The 20055-nt window shown below is 43.0% G+C and overlaps 1 long non-coding RNA gene and 1 pseudogene across 1 annotated transcript in view; both read right to left on the reverse strand.

Annotated features, from left to right (window-relative positions):
- The window catches only part of LOC127930047 (uncharacterized), a 43819-nt gene extending 41910 nt beyond the window's left edge, over positions 1–1909 (reverse strand). The window contains exon 1 of the long non-coding RNA XR_008136614.1: positions 652–1909. This is a non-coding gene — a long non-coding RNA (uncharacterized LOC127930047). The remainder of the gene's footprint in view (positions 1–651) is intronic.
- A 1135-nt stretch (positions 1910–3044) lies between these two features.
- Positions 3045–19932, reverse strand: LOC127929941 (UBA-like domain-containing protein 2; annotated as a pseudogene).
- Between the last annotated feature and the right edge of the window lie 123 nt (positions 19933–20055).

Consider the following 20055-nt stretch of genomic DNA (forward strand, 5'->3'; position numbering starts at 1 on the left):
AGGCCTACTTGTTCCTTTGTACTACAGAGACACTACTTGTAGGGATATATAGATTACTATAGTATTGAGCAGTGTCATATCATTACTGAAGGTATATTACCTTACAGAAAATATTCTCAAAAACCAAAGTTACTGTTATGATGTGTTCAAAAGTGCCTTAGCAACCATATTTCATAAAAGCACAACAATTATTCTCAGCAAAAACAAGACCCCAGAACAACTCCAACACTTAGCAGATCATACCTTATTTTATTAAACATATAAATACACATTTCAACAGGGAAATCAACACAGTACAGAAATATCTATATAAAAAGTTGGATTAGAGAGATGTAAATGAGGGTCCATGAGAAGTTCTTGTTGTTTGACTTAAGTTCTTCAGATTCGCCATCAGGCATTCTGCACATCTTGTATGGGTGAACATGACGATCAAACATTTCATAACACCCAGTTTGTACAGATATCATGGGGGACCAAACTGGTCTACTGTTGATCGAGGAGAATGGAGACCGGGTCACATCACCACAGGAACCATAATCACCCAACACTACTGTGTCTGGGTGTGTTAGTTACCACAACAATACTGAGGAGGAGGAGCCAGTAATCCACACAGCAGGAAACACTCATTATGGGACCACCCTCCATTCCCACCTTGTTAAAAACACAGAACTGGAAAATCACCAACCAAAACTCATGCAGTTGACAACAAACGTTCCCCTTAATAGAACACATGAGTTAATGAATGAGGTGGTGATATGAACACCCCAAGAGGAACCACCGTTGAGTTTCTAATGTCCATCTGAAAAGATCCATGGATTTAGAACCAGAACAGACCACATGGCAGCACAGTGGAGCAGTGTCCCTTCTTTCTGGTGACATTGACAAGGGTCCACATTGGCCAGGTGGCATCTGTCCAATGCTACACGACTGTCCATATTGTACATTATAAAATCATCCTCACAAAGGTCACATCTTGACAAATGTGATTTGACATGTATTCAACCAGAGGGATCGTGTGAATATGATTGTCTGAGTGAAGACGTGGCAGGCAGGCATAATATTAAAGCATCATTTAGTGAGGGCATGAATGAATGTGACATTATTTCAGATAAAGTACCCTCTGTATACAACTTCAACCTGTTCAGACCTCCCTATTCCCTCTTTATTGTGATAATTATAATGAGAATGATGGTGAAAATGGCTACCTTTCCATCTGTCACCATTGATAGATTTGCAAATGTTCTGACATGGGCTGTTGTATGAAGAGCTCACCTATAAGTAAGACTCTGGGTTATGAAGCATTGTTCATCAGTACACTGAATCTCATATGTAAACATTGCCTGAACAATCATTTAGTAAATATTTGCAACCCGTACTAAATTCATAATTCTATAGTTGACAAGACACTCAATTCATCATCAGTCAATCAGCCACTATTCTAACGGAGGGAATTACACACGTTTTGAGCACTAGGAGAGATTCTGCTAATCTGACCCATTGAAACCGACTGTTTCTGCAGGGAATACATTCGGCCTCTCCTATTTAACCAGAGGTAGAACCAGTTGATCTTCTGCTAGAGATTGCGTAGTAAATCACTGAGTTGGCCTCTACTCCCCATAGAAACCTGAAGAGGTAGCCTACTGATGGCTCACACCCATCTATATTAGTCAAAACATTTGCAAACCAGATTAAATTCAGTGTTGACAGATAACTGAGATCTCAATCTCGTCCCCAGCCAGGTTACGGAGTTCAACGTTTTTGCACTTTGTTTCTGCTGAGCCTTTATTTACAATGGAGTTCAGAAGATGTTTCCATAATTGTCACTGAAAACCAGTTTACATTATCAGTCAAAGAACGTTTATTAGGCAAGTCAGTTAAGAACAAATTCTTATTTACAGTGACTGCATACCCTGGCCAAGCCCCAACGATGCTGGGCTGTGCGCCACCTATGGGACTCCCAATCACGGCCCGGTTGTAATACAGCCTGGAATCAAACCAGGGTCTGATGGTGGCCTCTAGAACTGAGATACAGTGACTTAGACCGATGACTCAGAGTCCTTTGACATCCATAGGTAGAAAATGTTCCCAAAAACAATGATAAAAATGTATCAGCCTTTAAACTGGCTTCAGGCTTCCATCAAATGATTGCATACTTTGCTGTATCTCAACACAAACTGAATTTACAGTATTACATTTCTTTACACATCTCCTTAAAACACTTCTGATGTAAGGTCAGGTTTCAAAAAACCAAAGCTTCGAGTCCACACATACTGAAAAGCCCACTTCTCAGACAACAGCATGCAGTGGAGCCACTGAGTCAAGTTTCACTAAGCTACATAGTACTTACAAAACTAGACATTTTAAAAAGGGATACATGGCTACATGAAACTTGACAAAATGGCTACAGGTGTTTCTCCACATGATCTGTACAATACAGATCCCATACCTAAACAATATTGAAAATGTTTTCTGGGCCCATAGATCAACCAGGGAACACAAAACCATCATCATTTGTTTGCAGTCCCATTTTGATTTTGTCTGCTGGTTATTGTGAAATCTGGTCACATCACTGGAGCGTTATTGAACCCCAAGGGAGAGAAGAGTTTTGAAAAACAGCTAATGATCAAGCACTTTAGCAGATCACATGGCTCCTCTACAGTGCTCTGCTGCGTTGTCAGCAAGCATTGACAAAGAAAACTGCCTTTCCCAGAGTCAGCAGGGGGGTTAGGAGCTCCACCACGTTATTCCACTTCCTCATATTGTTATTAGTGGTTCTCCCGGTTCTTCCCAGGCTTTGATGAGTTATGACGAAGAGAGAGAGAGGAAACCGATGTACTCCAAAGAGACATTGTTCATAGTCAGTTTAGAAAAACAGAAAGAAAGGAAGAAAACAACAGTAGCGTGTATTTTCACCCTTGTCAACAAGACCCCCAATCCTGACACCCACCCACCTAGTAGATTCATTAGGCTGCACATAGCCCAGCCCAGCTGTACAGCCCCACCCTATCCTCCCCCAGCCCCCTCCTTCCCACACCTGGGTAGAGTCATCTCTGGCCATGCAGGCCGATACAACAGGGTCTGCTGGGCGCTGCCGGGGCTGGGACACAGGGGGCACATGGGGTCTGGTGCATGTGGTGGTGGTGCTGGTAGTGGTGGTGGTGCATGTGGTGGCCTGTGGGCGAGGAGGGGGCAGCCAGACAGGCTGGTGGTTGGGGTGATGAGGCCCAGAAGGATCCGAAGCCAGCTGTGGAGGAGGGGGAGCAGGCCATGGACACCTGGGTGGGAACTCCGCCTCCCGGGCTCCCGAGCAATCTGCCCTCAGCTTGGAGGCATGGTGATGGTGTCGGGAAGTTAGGCGGCGTGGCTGGGTGTTTCTTGGAGTGCACATCTGGAAAACAGAAAGACACGTGGGGTTTAAAATGAGTGACTTACATTGAGTTGAATGCAAACACTTCATTTTAACATTCTGTCCCAATGATTTGGTCCCCATGGGGTGCTTCCATTACTGCTGCCTGCTGTGAACTCTATGTACCAATAGAAGGCATGATTGGTGAGTTCATAAAACAAATAGCCTAGATTAGTTAGTTACTGTTGTGGGAGGCAGTTCACTTGTAGACTTGGGCATTGTGTGCAGTACAACTGCTGAACATTGTGAAGACAGGTTTCTAGGCAGCCACCTACATCCATTCACTGTGGTAAACATGGCAGCTTAACATGCTGTGCAGTTGCACAAAATGTCAGATGTCCCCACTGAGGCCATGAATGGCTTTATAATTTGTAAGACTGAGTGTGGTGCCTCAGGATAGAAACACCCCCCACCACCAACAGGGATCAGGTAGCAGGCATTAGCAGCCATTACAGGACAGAGGACTTCTTAGCATTGCAGCAGGAGGTCAGGGCTGTTTTATTTCTAACACACAGCCACGGCCCTTCTGACATGAGGTCACGCAAGCACCGAAATGTGATCTAATAGTATGAAAGAGGTGTCTAAAGTTGAAAAGGTAAATTAGGTCACCAAACCAGATTATAGCCTGGGACAGGCATGGTCATAGCTAGCTAAGATGACTAGACATTTTGAAAGTGGAGGGAGAAGAGTGTAGTGCAGCATACAGTATAGTATTGAGTATCGTGAGGTGAGGCACAGTCTTAGTGTTGATGTGAGGTGACTGGTCTGTCAGAGTGAGCAGCAGCTGCAGCAGTAGGAGATGGACAAGCATGGTTTGTCTGTCGGGTCTGTGATGGTTGACCACACTGAAACTGCCCCTCCTGCAGGACCCAAGATGGTGGTCCATACAGGGGGTTTCCTGTTTTCATGGGAGAGACGTGACTGAGTTCATCTTTAAGCTGTGAATTATTTAACTTGTTTTTATGAAATTAATAGTAAGGAGAGATATTCAAATATGGGTTATCTAGTCAAGTGATCAGGGTAGCTATAAAGCAATGAAGTCGACCCAGAAGCAATACAGCTGCTTAGACTGTCCAGATCCAGCTATAAGGCTTGGTCCTAGTGAAGCAGTGAGTAGGCAGGGCAGAACAATAACAATGACAACCGTATGCTGGGCAGTGTTTAGCTACAGTGCTGTGCTGGGAGGGTGGGGCTGGGGCCTTGTCTAGCATGTTTGGCTGAGAGGAAGGGCAGGTCTGGACTGGACCCCATCTGCACAAAACACATACACATTCAAGAGTTTTGAACACCACATACTTTCAAATGTTGCGATATCATCCTTGATGTTTAAATAGTGGTAGGGATAATAGTAATAGTGGTAGTGATAATAGTAGTAGTGATAATAGTAGTAGGTAGTAGGACAATAATAGTAGTGGTAGGGATAGTAGTAGTAGGGTTAGCAGTAGTGATAATAATGTGTAGTAGTGTGGGATAATAGTAGTAGTAGTGGATGATAATAGTAGTAGGGATGATAATAGCAGTAGGGGTAGGGATAATAGTAGTAGGGATAATAGTAGTAGGGATAATAGTAGTAGGGATGATAATAGTAGTAGGGATGATAATAGTAGTAGATAATAATAGTAGAGATAGTGGTAGGGATAATAGTGGTAGGGATAATAGTAGTAGTAGGGATAATAGTAGTAGTAGGGATAATAATAGTAGTAGGGATAATAGTAGTAGTGGTAGGGATGATGATAGTAGTAGTGGTAGGGATGATGATAGTAGTAGTGGTAGGGATGATGATAGTAGTAGTGGTAGGGATGATAGTAGTAGGGATAATAGTAGTAGTGGTAGGGATAATTGTAGTAGTAATAATAGTAGTAGTTATAATAGCAGTGGTATAATAGTAGTAGTGGGATAATAGTAGTAGTAGTGATAATAGTAGTAGTGGTAGTGATAATAGTAGTAGTGGTAATAATAGTGATAATAGTAATAGTGGTTGTAGGGATAAAAGTAGTGATAGTGAAATTATAGTGGTGGTGATAATAGTAGTGGTACTGATAATAGTAGTAGTAGTAGGGATAATAGTGGTAGTGATAATAGTAGTAGTAGGGATAATAGTAGTGGTGGTAATAGTAGGGATAATGGTAGTGATGGTAATAGTGGTAGTGATAAAAATAGTAGTTGTAGTAGTGGTGGTGATAATAGTGATGACAATAGTAGTGGTAGTGGTGATAGTGATAATAGTAGTTGTAGTAGGGATAATAGTAGTGGTGGTAATAATAGGATAGTGGTAAGAATGGTAATAGTGGTGAGTGATAATAGTGTTGCAGTGATAATAGTAGTTGTAATAGTAGGGATAATAGTGGTGATGGATAATAGTAGTGGTAGGATAATAGTAGTAATGTAGTGATGGATAATAGTGGTGGATAATAGTAGTTGTAGTAGGGATAATAGTAGTGGTAGTGATAGTAGTTGACAGATAATAGTGGTGGTAATAGTAGGGATAACAGTGATGTTAATAGTAGTGCAGTGGATGATAGTGAGCAGTAGTTGTAGTATGGATAATAGTAGTGGTAGTGATAATAGTAGTAGTAGTAGTAGTAGTAGTAGGGACAATAGTAGTGATGGTAATAGTAGTGGTAGTGATAATAGTAGTGATGGTAATAGTAGTGATAATAGTAGTAGTAGTAGTAGTAGTAGTAGTAGTAGTAGTGATAATAGTAGTGGTAGTGATAATAGTAGTGGTAGTGATAATAGTAGTAGTAGTGGTAGGGATAATAGTAGTGGTAGTGATAATAGTAGTGGTAGTGATAGGATAATAGTAGGGGCATTGATAATTGTAGTAGTAGTGATAATAGTAGCAGTGGTAGTAGTGGGATAATAGTAGTAGTAGTGATAATAGTAGTGGAGTGATAATAGTAGTAGTAGTAGGGATAGTAGGGATAATAGTAGTGGTAGTGATAATAGCAGTAGTAGTAGTAGTAGGGATAATAGTAGTGGTAGTGATAATAATAGTAGTAAGTAGTAGTAGGGATAGTAGTAGTAGTATGATAATAGTATTGATAATAGTAGTAGTAGGGATAGTAGTAGTAGTATGGATAATAGTAGTAGTAGTAGTAGTATGGATGATAATAGTAGTAGTAGGGATAATAGTAGTGATTGTAGTAGTCGTGATAATAGTAGTGATTGTAGTAGTCGTGATAATAGTAGTGGTGGTAATAGTTGTGGTAGCAGTTTAATTAGTTTATAGGAAGGTCCTAGTAAAGGAGTAAATCATTATATTTGGCCAGGCTATGGGCTCAAACCAGAACTTCTCCTACAGTATTTATGGTTACTTGTTTTGTCATCAGAAGGGGCAGGGTAGAGCTTGTACTGCCCCACAGCAACAAAAAGTTACATCCCTCATGGGCTCACACATCAGAGGGGAAATAGGTGATATGACAAATGTCATGTGCTACCATGCGCTACCACAACCACTACTACCACCACAACAACTACATCTACTACGACTACCACCACAACTACTACGACTACCACCACCACCACAACCACCACCCCTACTACCACCACCACCACAGTGCACTACCCACTTTCCATTAATTACATTATGTACAGAGTAATGAAAAGAAACAATGTAATTAAATCGATATAGGAATGTCATCCTCTCTAGGACTTACTTATTATGACTTGTCGCTGTACTCGCCTTACGGCGAGGATAGCTGTGCTACAAGCCCAGCTTCAAGACGCAATCGTTAGGCAAGGGTAATTTCAGTGTAGGAAAGGATGAAACAGCGTCTGTGCCACCAGTAAGTAAAGATAGTAGTATAAATCCCCTGGCACAGTCCCCGCAGCCGGACAACTTTCTCACGGTTTCTGGAAGGAAATGCTGTAGGAAAGCTCAACCAGCCGACAGAAACTTTCAACCGGTTTTCCCCATTAAGCAGCGGGTGGAGTCAGAGGCCGAGTCTTCTCTGGTCTCTACTCCTCCCGTTACGGGGTCTGGAGACGCCGGCTTCCCACCATTAGCTCTGACAAATTGAAAACTCTAGTCATTGGCGACTCCATTACCCGCAGTATTAGACTTAAAACGAATCATCCAGCGATCATACACTGTTTACCAGGGGCAGGGCTACCAATGTTAAGGCTAATCTGAAGATGGTGCTGGCTAAAGCTAAAACTGGCGAATGCAGAGAGTATAGAGATATTGTTATCCACGTCGGCACCAACGATGTTAGGATGAAACAGTCAGAGATCACATAGCTTCTGCGTGCATGTCAGCTAGAAAGATGTGTCGGCATCGAGTAATTGTCTCTGGCCCCTCCCAGTTAGGGGGGAGTGATGAGCTCTACAGCAGAGTCTCACAACTCAATCGCTGGTTGAAAACTGTTTTCTGCCCCTCCCAAAAGATAGAATTTGTAGATAACTGGCCCTCTTTCTGGGACTCACCCACAAACAGGACCAAGCCTGACCTGCTGAGGAGTGATGGACTCCATCCTAGCTGGAGGGTGCTCTCATCTTATCTACCAACATAGACAGGGCTCTAACTCCTCTAGCTCCACAATGAAATAGGGTGCAGGCCAGGCAGCAGGTTGTTAGCCAGCCTGCCAGCATAGTGGAGTCTGCCACTAGCACAGTCAGTGTAGTCAGCTCAGCTATCACCATTGAGACCGTGTCTGTGCCTCGACCTAGGTTGGGCAAAAACTAAACATGGCGGTGTTCGCCTTAGCAATCTCACTAGGATAAAGACCACCTCCATTCCTGTCATTACTGAAAGAGATCATGATACCTCACATCTCAAAATAGGGCTACTTAATGTTAGATCCCTTACTTCAAAGGCAATTATAGTCAATGAACGAATCACTGATCATAATCTTGATGTGTGATTGGACTGACTGAAACATGGCTTAAACCTGATGAATTTACTGTTTTAAATGATGCCTCACCTCCCAGCCACACTAGTGACCATATCCCCCGTGCATCCCAAAGAAGGAGGTGTTGCTAACATTTACGATAGCAAATTTCAAATTACAAAAAAAAAAAAAAGATGTTTTCGTCTTTTGAGCTTCTAGTCATGAAATCTATGCAGCCTACTCAATCACTTTTATAGCTACACAGGCCTCCTGGGCCATATACAGCGTTTCTCAATGAGTTCCTAATTCCTATCGGACCTTGTAGTCACCAGCAGATAATATTCTAATCTTTGGTGACTTTAATATTCACATGGAAAAGTCCACAGACCCACTCAAAAAGGCTTTCGGGGCCATCATCGACTCAGTGGGTTTTGTCCAACATGTCTCTGGACCCACTCACTGTCACAGTCATCGCTGGACCTGTTTTGTCCCATGGAATAAATGTTGTGGATCTTAATGTTTTCCTCATAATCCTGGACTATCATTTTTTTATTACGTTTGCAATTGCAGCAAATAATCTGCTCAGACCCCAACCAAGGACCATCAAAAGTCGTGCTATAAATTCACAGACAACACAAAGATTCCTTGATGCCCTTCCAGACTCCCTCTGCCTACCCAAGGGAGAGGACAAAAATCAGTTAACCACCTAACTGAGGATCTCAATTTTAACCTTGGCAATACCTAGATGCAGTTGCACCGCTAAAAACTAAAAACATTTCTCATAAGAAACTAGCTCCCTGGTACACAGAAAATACCCGAGCTCTGAAGCAAAGCACCAGAAAATTGGGCGGAAATGGCACCACACCAAACTGGAAGTCTTCCGACTAGCTGGAAAAGACGGTGCCGTGCAGTATCGAAGAGCCTCACTGCTGCTCGATCATCCTATTTTCTAACTTAATTGGGAAAATAAGAACAATCGAAATTCCTTTTTGATACTGTCGCAAAGCTAACTAAAAAGCAGCATTCCCCAAGAGAGGATGACTTTCACTTTAGCAGTGATAAATTCATTAACTTTTTTGAGAAAAGATTATGATTATTAGAAAGCAAATTACGGACTCCTCTTTAAACCTGCGTATTCCTCCAAGCCTCCCAGTTGTCCTGAGTCTGCACAACTCTGCCAGGACCTAGGATCAAGAGAGACACGCTCAAGTGTTTTTAGTACTATATCTACGACACAATGATGAAAATAATCATGGCCTCTAAACCTTCAAGCTGCATACTGGACCCTATTCCAACTAAACTACTGAAAAGAGCTGCTTCCCTGTGCTTGGCCCTCCTATGTTGAACATAATAAATGTCTCTCTATCCACTGGATGTGTACCAAACTCACTAAAAGTGGCAGTAATAAAGCCTCTTGAAAAAGCCAAACCTTGACCCAGAAAATATAAAAAACTATCGGCCTATATCGAATCTTCCATTCCTCTCAAACATTTTAGAGAAGGCTGTAGCAGCAGCACTCACTTGCCCCTTCCTGAAGACAAACTATGTATACAAAATGCTTCAGTCTGGTTTTAGACCCCATCATAGCACTGAGACGGCACTTGTGAAAGGTGGTAAATGACATTTTAATGGCATCGGACCGAGCTCTGCATCTGTCCTCGTGCTCCTAGACCTTAGTGCTGCTTTTGATACCATCGATCACCACATTCTTTTGGAGAGATTGGAAACCCAAATTGGTCTACGGACATGTTCTGGCCTGGTTGAGATCTTATCTGTCGGAAAGATCAGTTTGTCTCTGTGAATGGTTTGTCCTCTGACAAATCAACTGTAAGAATTTCGGTGTTCCTCAAGGTTCTGTTTTAGGACCACTATTGTTTTCACTATACATTTGCCTCTTGGGGATGTTATTCGAAAACATAATGTTGCTTTCACTGCTATGCGGATGACACACAGCTGTACATTTCAATGAAACATGGTGAAGCCCCAAAATTGCCCCTCGCTAGAAGCATGTGTTTCAGACATAAGGAAGTGGATGGCTGCAACGTTCTACTATTAAACTCGGACAAAACAGAGATGCTTGTTCTAGGTCCCAAGAAACAAAGAGATCTTCTGTTGAATCTGACAATTAATCTTAATGGTTTGTACAGTCGTCTCAAATAAAACTGTGAAGGACACCGGCGTTACTCTGGACCCTGATCTCTCTTTGAAGAACATATCAAGACCATTTCGAGGACAGCTTTTCCATCTATATTGCAAAAAATCAGAAACTTTCTGTCCAAAATGATGCAGAAAAATGAATCCATGCTTTTGTCACTTCTAGGTTAGACTACTGCAATGCTCTATTTTCCGGCTACCCGGATAAAGCACTAAATAAACTTCAGTTAGTGCAAAAATACGGCTGCTAGAATCTGACTAGAACCAAATTTTTTTTATCATATTACTCCAGTGCTAGCCTCTCTACACTGGCTTCCTGTCAAAGCAAGGGCTGATTTCAGGTTTTACTGCTAACCTACAAAGCATTACATGGGCTTGATCCTACCTATCTCTCTGATTTGGTCCTGCCGTACATACCCACACGTACGCTACGGTCACAAGACGCAGGCCTCTAATTGTCCCTAGAATTTCTAAGCAAACAGCTGGAGGCAGGGCTTTTTCTCCTATAGAGCTCTATTTTTATGGAACGGTCTGCCTACCCATGTCAGAGATTTAAACTCGGTCTCAACCTTTAAGTCTTTACTGAAGACTCATCTCTTCAGTGGGTCATATGATTGAGTGTAGCTCTGGCCCAGGAGTGGGAAGGTGAACGGAAAGGCTCTGGAGCAACGAACCGCCCTTGCTGTCTCTGCCTGGCCGGTTCCCCTCTTTCCACTGGGATTCTCTGCCTCTAACCCTATTACAGGGGCTGAGTCATTTTTCAGCTTTACTGGGCTCTCTCATGCCGTCCCCTGCAGGGGGTGCGTCACCTGAGTGGGTTGATTCACTGTTGTGGTCATCCTGTCTGGGTTGGCACCCCCCTCCTTGGGTTGTGCCGTGGCGGAGATCTTTGTGGGCTATACTCAGCCTTGTCTCAGGATGGTAAGTTGGTGGTTGAAGATATCCCTCTAGTGGTGTGGGGGCTGTGCTTTGGGCAAAGTGGGTGGGGTTATATCCTTCCTGTTTGGCCCTGTCCGGGGGTGTCCTCAGATGGGGCCACAGTGTCTCCTGAGCCCCTCCTGTCTCAGCCTCCAGTATTTATGCTGCAGTAGTTTGTGTCGGGGGGCTAGGGTCAGTTTGTTATATCTGGAGTACTTCACCTGTCCTATTCGGTGTCCTGTGTGAATCTAAGTGTGTTTTCTCTAATTCTCTCCTTCTTTCTTTCTCTCTCTCGGAGGACCTGAGCCCTAGGACCATGCCCCAGGACTACCTGACATGATGACTCCTTGCTGTCCCCAGTCCACCTGGCCATGCTGCTGCTCCAGTTTCAACTGTTCTGCCTTACTATTGTTGACCATGCTGGTCATTTATGAACATTTGAACATCTTGGCCATGTTCTGTTATAATCTCCACCGGCACAGCCAGAAGAGGACTGGCCACCCCACATAGCCTGGTTCCTCTCTAGGTTTCTTCCTACGTTTTGGCCTTTCTAGGAGTTTTTTCTAGCCACCGTGCTTCTACACCTGCATTGCTTGCTGTTTGGGGTTTTAGGCTGGGTTTCTGTACAGCACTTTGAGATATCAGCTGATGTACGAAGGGCTATATAAATACATTTGATTTGATTTGTTCTCAGGTCAAGTACTAGGTCTAATTAAATTAATGAAAACCAAGCCCCATGTTTACAACAAGAAATGCAACCCTGGATGTCAAGTGGTTGTGGAAATGTGACCCTTCGGTGTAGGTTTAAGGCTATAAGAGTCCCTTACATATACACATATTTGTTCTCCCTGTATAGTCAATAGTGTTTGATTGAGGGCAGTGTTGTGTACATTATTGTTGCTACACGGAGCTCTTTCTTCCCCACACCCACTGTTTCCCCTGTGGCTCCCCCAGGCCCCAAGGAGAGTGCAGGGCAACCTAGAGAGAGAGGGGGAAGGACTAACACCCGCAATACATGGAGATGACTTGCAGCTGCTGATGACTGCCTCTCCACACTCTCTCTTTCTCTCTATCCTTTAACAGCCCTTCCTCCTCCTCTGTAGCAGATAGCTCTCTTACATCACTCCTCCTCCCAGCATGCACATGCCCGCCTCTCTCTCTCACACACACACACACACACACACACACACACACACACACACACACACACACAATGATGTAATGGCTGCACCGAAAATAATAACAAACCCTGGCCCCCGCCACTCACACACTTCCTCTCTCTCTCTCTCTCTCTCAAGCTCGAACATGCTCCTCCCACCCAAGAGGAAGGGAAAAAGAGAGAGAAAACTAAAACAGTGTTGTAGCAGCAGAGCAGCAACAGACAGATGATCAGAGGAGATGGCTGGGTTCAGTATGCACGTCAACACTGCATGCTCACAGCACAGCCTCCATGTGGTAAACATTACATAACATTTCCAGTTCGCCGCTCCAGGGCTTTTACTGGTCAGTTGAAGCAGAAATGGTTTCAAGCACGGACCACATGATCACTATAGCCGAATAGCATTGCGTAAATTGGCTTGGGCCAAGGACAGGAGCCAGCCTTGTGCCATTGCTTTCATCGTGGTTAAAGCTATTTCGACCCAGCTACTTCGCTGTGCCTGACATACGGAGTTGTCATGCAATACATGTTGAAGGAAAAGGTTTCAAAATATTGTACAAGGTTTAAGAATTCATGATATGAAACGTGTATTGCACTAAAATGCATAGTGCCAGTCCATGTGGCAGTATATCTTAAGTAAGCTTACCCTAAAAGGCTTGGGCAGTGTTGAAAACCAATAAGCACCGTGGAGTAGTATAGCAGGATATAGACTTTACTACTCAGGAGCAATAACTCCAGTGATGTCACTCTGCCAGACAGCTGTACTACTATGCCCATGGCTCTAGTCCTGTCCTGTTGGTGAATCTGTCCCTCTGTCTGTCTGACTGAAGAGGAGGAGCAGACTGGCCTGGTCACTGACTCTGCTGCCATGCTATATATTAGCTCCCTGGACACACTGACAGAATGTAATACATGCCTTAAGCCCTTTTTTCTTTTTTAAGGGGAACAAAATGCACTTACCATCTGGTGGTGGTGACTAGGGATGTTGGCCTCCTGGAAAAAGGAGCTTAAGGCTGTCTGTGGAGGGAGAGAGAGAGACAGAATGAGGGGAAGAGAGGAAGTTGTCTGTGAGAACATTGTGAGCACTTGAACTGCCATTTGCGGTAAGATGGGCATTTGACCATTGACTCTTCAAGTACTCGCACAATTTTTTTCTGAATATTCAGGGAAAAAAATACTTTTAGAACACAAGGCCCACACTGGAAAAAATGTGTGCAGTTAGCTATGCCAACAGTGCGCAACAAAGCGTAATTTATCATAACCAGTAAAGATAACAAATCCTAATTGCTAAATTGCCTCATATATACACTGAGTGTACAAAAACATTAAGAACACTTTTCTAATATTGAGTTGCGAACGACCCCCCACCCCCTTTGCCCTCAGAACAGCCTCAATTCGTCGGGGCATGGACTCTACTAGGTGTCGAAAGTGTTCCACAGGGATGCTGGCCCATGTTGACTCCAATGCTTCCCACAGTTGTGTCAAGTTGGCTGGATGTCCTTTGGGTGGTAGACCATTCTTGATACACAGAAAACTGTTGAACATGTAAAAACCCACCAGCGTAGCAGTTCTTGACACAAACCGTCTCAAACAAGTGCCACTTAAGATACATTTACTGAACCTGTAATATCAACTGGTTGTATTATATATTGGAACTCAATCTTCAAAAAGATAGTAACCAAAACAGTGTGGCACTTCTTGTAGAAGCCTATAAGCTGTGCAATGGCATAGCCTTGTTTTGTTAATTTAGCAGACAAGACTCTTATTTCCCGAGCCCTTACCACAGTCAAGACACATCTATTTTATAGTAGCAGTTAAGAGCGTTGGGCCAGTAACCGAAAGGTGGCTGGTTCGAATCCCGAGCTGACATGGTGAAAAAAAACATGTCGATATGCCCATGACCAAGACACTCAACCCTAATTGCTCTGGATAAGAGCATCTGCTAAATGACTAAAATGTAAAAATGTAACATAACAGAATAAAATAGAACCGAATAGTGCAAAGTGATGCACATCTGAGCATTTGAAACTGGGTTACAAACCAAAATATGTATTTATTTTTTTCGGATATACACAAGTTGTCTAGTTTATTCTGCCTGTTCTTTGGAATTTTCTAAATGGAATAACAATTTCACTTTGAACACTGCAAGGGGATGAATGATGACCATGACATCTTTGGTGAGTAGGCTTAGGCTTAATGATTCTGATGAAACTACGCTCTGTCTTTATCAAACTAATGTTATAGCATATTTCAGAATATAACCCGTCTATGTTTACGGGGGTTATATATAGCCACGGCTAACCAATTTTAAAATGGCACTAGCAGTTCACAAAGTGGGGTCGTCACAGCCAAAAGGTCAAGCTCCCGAGTGGCGCAGCGGTTTAAGGCACTACAGACCCTGGTTCGATTCCAGACTGTATCACAACCGGCTGTGATTTGGAGTCCCATAGGGCAGTGCACAATTGGCGCAGCGTCGTCCGGGTTAGGCCGTCATTGTAAATAAGAATTTGTTATTAACTTACTTGTCTAGTTAAATAAAGGTTAAATAAAAATAAACCCTGCTTGTTTCTACAATGTCTCTTCTATTTTTTGGTTTTCATGAATTGTTCCGTATAGCCAATTTTGACTTTGTGGTAACTCGTGACAACTGCAAAGTATCATATTAAAGCAGTAAATTACACAATTATTCCAAAATTGCAGGACATTGTTGGAACACATATTTCCCTATTTCTGCCAACCAGTCCATTTTGAATTTGTGATAAAACACTACATTTGGCAAGGAATGTAGCTTGTGTATCCCATCAGTTAGATCTGTTTTTATAGGCATTTATTTCTGTAGGCCTAACGAGAGGTTGTGTGTGCACCCATCACGCGTGTCTAGAGGGAGCAGGTCAGAACACAACTGAGTGAGTGAGACAAGGAGGGTAAAAGGAATTTAGGGAGCAGAACTGTGTGATGCTTGGCTTGGTTTCTTTGTTTGTGTTACGTAAATGCACATGTACAAATTGAACATTAGAGTCAAAGCAAATGAACATTGTCTTCAATAAAAAAAATTGGACCAAATAGTTTTACAGTATAAAAAAATTATAATCTCTGGTTAAAGATTGAGTTTTGACGTCCGTTCCAGTACTCATGCCCATCCTTAGTTTGCGGACCACAAAACAGTAGTAACACATTTCACCTTCCAATCCGCTCACTGTGGAGAGCCTAACCCCCATCCCCCTCTGCTAGCATCGGCCTATGGGTCAGTTGGTACGAGTAGATCACATGACTCTGCGGTTAAAACTATTATCCTCCACTTTCTAAAACAGGGTTTGTAAACCACGCGGAGAGAGAGGCAGTGGCAGACAGGCTAATGGCTCAGTGAGAATGTACACAATACACAAGCTTGTTTAAAATGATAATTAGCATGGAAAAGAAAATCGCTAGTAGCCTAGTACTGTTCCTTTACTTAGTGTTACAACTCAGTGACATGTAAACAGTTTAGGCTATATAAACCACTGTGAATAGGGTATGTGCTATATTCTCAGGGACAATTCACCTAGGCCACAATAAAACCTTGTTTGTGACAGCCTTCTTCTGACGGGCTATGAGGAAACACAATGTAAACAAGTAGTCCTACTTTCAGTTGCTGCGCTTGAACACAAACAAGGAAGTCCATAAGCTACTTCTATTGTTTCACTCTGTTGTGAACACAAAGGCAGCCTGGTAAGGACACCATGGGCCGGAAACAAAAATACACTCATACCAAAACATATCCTTAGTAGTTTATCAGATTTGATTGCAAGATACCGGTTTTATGATTCACGTAGTCTGACTGGCCCATGATTCATGTTCTTTTTAAGAGGTGGAAAATTGACAAATGCGGTGTCATTCCTTTGTATACAAATCGCCTCAAATATGAACGTGTCTTAGTGACTGGATTAAAATAATTACATGCAGCCTTCTACTAAAATGACAGCATGTCTAGCTAAACCTTAGTCCCTTGCTTAGCCTCCATTTCCTTTTACTAGAATCTCTCTGCGAACACTTCAATGAATGTGTGGTTTCCCCTCACGGCTGAAGCCAGCCCCTCCCCCACAAACCATGCTCTGTGGTTGTTTGACAACAGCAGCAGTAGTGCAGGAATGTCTGCTGCTCAACGTGACACACATATCAACATGAATGTGCTGCACTGCCATTGTCTACCAGGCTGCTGGGATCACACTGTTCTTTGTCTATTTATGTTTTTTAATGTTAAGTGTGTTTCTGTGTACATCCAAGACCATCAACAACGGTTCCGTTTCACACACAAATAATGTAGGTTACAAACACACAGTGCAACACCATATCTAAGAGCATCGGCATAAAGGTTTCAGTACTTCTCATGGGCTTTAAGTGAGAGCATCCATTACCTTACGGAGCAGAAAACCTAGCAATTGAGCAGAAAACCTAGCAATGGAGCAGAGAAGAGTCATGACAGTGTTTCTTATGTAACATGACTGACAGAACACTGCAATGAAGCCCAGCACTAGGCCTATATAAAAGCAGAAGACTTGAACAGGCGTCTAATTGAGGGCACAGCAAATAATAACAAAAACATATAAAAAAACAGCCTGAAATAGAAATAGGATAAATAAATATAGGTGAACACAAAAAGAATACTTAGGGTGATATGGAAGAGTGCAGAAGAAAGAAGTGCATTAATAATGGTGTAGTAACAGGGATAATGAGGCTGAGTTAGGGGCTGTGCCCTGAGGGAGTGACAGAGACACAGCCTGCCCTGCAGCCAGGAGCTATGAGCAGACACAACAACACAGCCTGCCCTGCAGCCAGGAGCTATGAGCAGACACGACAACACAGCCTGCCCTGCAGCCAGGAGCTATGAGCAGACACGACAACACAGCCTGCCCTGCAGCCAGGAGCTATGAGCAGACACGACAACACAGCCTGCCCTGCAGCCAGGAGCCATGAGCAGACACGACGACACAGCCTGCTCTGCAGCCAGGAGCCATGAGCAGACACAGCCTGCCCTGCAGCCAGGAGCCATGAGTAGACATGACAACACAAAGAAATTCAATTAAGTAATAAAGGCTAACATTTTGAGATTGTATTATAAATAAATATGTTATATAGAGAGATCTACATATACACATACAGTATATACAATATGTATACACAATATATAAACAGAGAGCACAAAACATTAGGAACACCTTCCTAATATTGAGTTGCACCCACTTTGTCCTCAGAATAGCCTCAATTCGTTGGGGCTTGGACTCTACAAGGTGTCGAAAGCGTTCCACAGGGTTGCTGGTCCATGTTGACCCCAATGCCTCCTACAGTTGTGTCAAGTTGGCTGGATGTCCTTTGGGTGGTGGACTATTCCTGATACACACAGGAAACTATTGAGGATGAAAAACCCAGCCGCACTGCAGACACACTTAAACCGGTGCGCCTGGCACCTACTACCATACCCCATTCAAAGGCACTTAAATATTTTGTCTGGCCCACACATACACAATGTCTCACTTGTCTCAAGGCTTAAAAATCCCTCTTTAACATGTCTCCTCCACTTTATCTACACTGATTGAAGTGGATTTAACAAGTAACATTAATAAGGGATCACAGCTTTCACCTGGTCAGTCTGTCATGGAAAGAGCAGGTGTTCCTAATATTTTGACCCTCCATTCCTTAGCCAACAGCACCTGGGGGAGCTCTTTGACCTTGAGCCGGACAGGTTGCCCAGAGGAGGCTAAGTTGTCTCTGCAATGCATCTGCTCCAATCAAGCTACAGGCTGACTCTACTCTCAGAAGCCTGGGTGGAGCTGAGCAGCCTCCTCAGCCCCTTCAAACTACCTGGCCCAGCCACTTCTGCTCGCGCACTAACAAAAGTTTGGCCATTAGACAGAGCAGGGGTGTGTTTGGGAAACCATCTGGAAGCAGAGGCCTGAAGCCTCAGATCTTCTCAGCATCTCTCTGTTGTCCATACTTAGGGCCCTGTTGAATATTTCAAACCAGTGGCCAGCTGAGCTCTTCAAACAGGAGCAGATATACTATACTTTACATACTATTCATTATACATTACTCTAGGGTGTGCTTCAACATGAACTGGATTTTTCTTTCATATCATGTAGTGAATTATCTATTCACGAAAAACATATGTTACTATTACACTCATTCAAATTACAATTCCACCTTGCTGCTCTGGCTGAAGCCATGATTGAAAAGGGTCACGCTGTGTGTCAGCTTAGAAGAAACGCCTGCTCATACGGTGTGCATCTCTGAGCCAGGACTAGGAGTACTGGATATGAACAACTGGAAGGATAAGGCACCGTAATCTGCCTAAAGATAGATATCCCCTATGAATACTCCTGGACAAGAGTACGGTCAATCCAGGAGGTCCGCTGTGTCACCTTTCCCTAACCTTGTTCAACAAGCAATCATAAACACAATGTTCTTTAAATGTGTGTTGTGAGTGTGTTTATTGGTGCACTACTCTTACGCAGCCAAATATGGAAAGTAATAACTAGTAGAAGCTTGTTCCAAAATTGGAAGTGTGTTTTGACTGGTCATAAATCATACCAGTTGGGACTGAGGTATGAATTGCTTTGTGTGCTAGCTATGTAACATACATGCTATTACACTAAATAGCCTAAACATTTTCAGAGCAGCGGCAAAAAACAAAGGCAAAGTTTGAGACACTTTTTACTTACTACAACAATGGGGTCTGGACAGGAAGAGCCTCTGCGTGTTTGGTGGTGTCAAGTCAAGAATGTAAACAAAGTTAACCTTATGGATTCAAAAAACTCAACCAGGTATTTTCTTTCTGGACACACCTATTCAGACGCTCTCTGGGTGGCTAGTTAGTTAGTTACCAAAAGCCGGTTGCACTATTACTGTATCTAGCTAAATTAGACGTTCGAGATTGATTATGTTCAAATGGCATTGAAAGAAATCAGATCACATCAACTGCAACCATGGCTAGTTAGATAATGCAAATTGATATTGAATAGGGTCAAAATGAAAAACCTAACATAAAATAACCAACGTAGCCAATACATATTTCAAAACAATAACGTTAGCAGCATCGATTTCCCATCTAGTTAACGTTAACTAGTGTGAACAGTCAAAGTAGAAATTCGATGGCAAACACCGCATTTCCTAATGTTAGACCAGGTCTTCCGGATTATCCGTCGTATGACTGGGTTTATTTACATGGTTGTAAAAAAAAATCGCCATTCTCTAATTTCGGAGAACTTCTCATTATTTGCCTTTGTTAGCTAGCTAAAGTGGCTAGTTAGCTGCATCGCTATGAAACCAACATATAAACACACATCGCATACCTCGAATTGCCAGTGAGCCGCTTGAAGAAGCTGCTTCGCTTGATCAGCAGCACAACCAGCAGTCAAAACAAACTGGTTGATCATCACTTGATGCCTGAGTTCGTCCATATTCACCGACATAACCGCTGTTCACCCCACACTCCAGTTATTTTTATCGTTGAAACCTAGGAAAACAAAGCCTCCTTTTTTTTCTTCGAAATGTCGAAATCAATCGCTCAAACCTGATCCTCCTTACCACGCTCTACCCTCGCCTTCCAGTAA

The sequence above is a fragment of the Oncorhynchus keta genome, chromosome 5 (assembly GCF_023373465.1).
Source record: "Oncorhynchus keta strain PuntledgeMale-10-30-2019 chromosome 5, Oket_V2, whole genome shotgun sequence".
Lineage (NCBI taxonomy): Eukaryota > Metazoa > Chordata > Actinopteri > Salmoniformes > Salmonidae > Oncorhynchus > Oncorhynchus keta.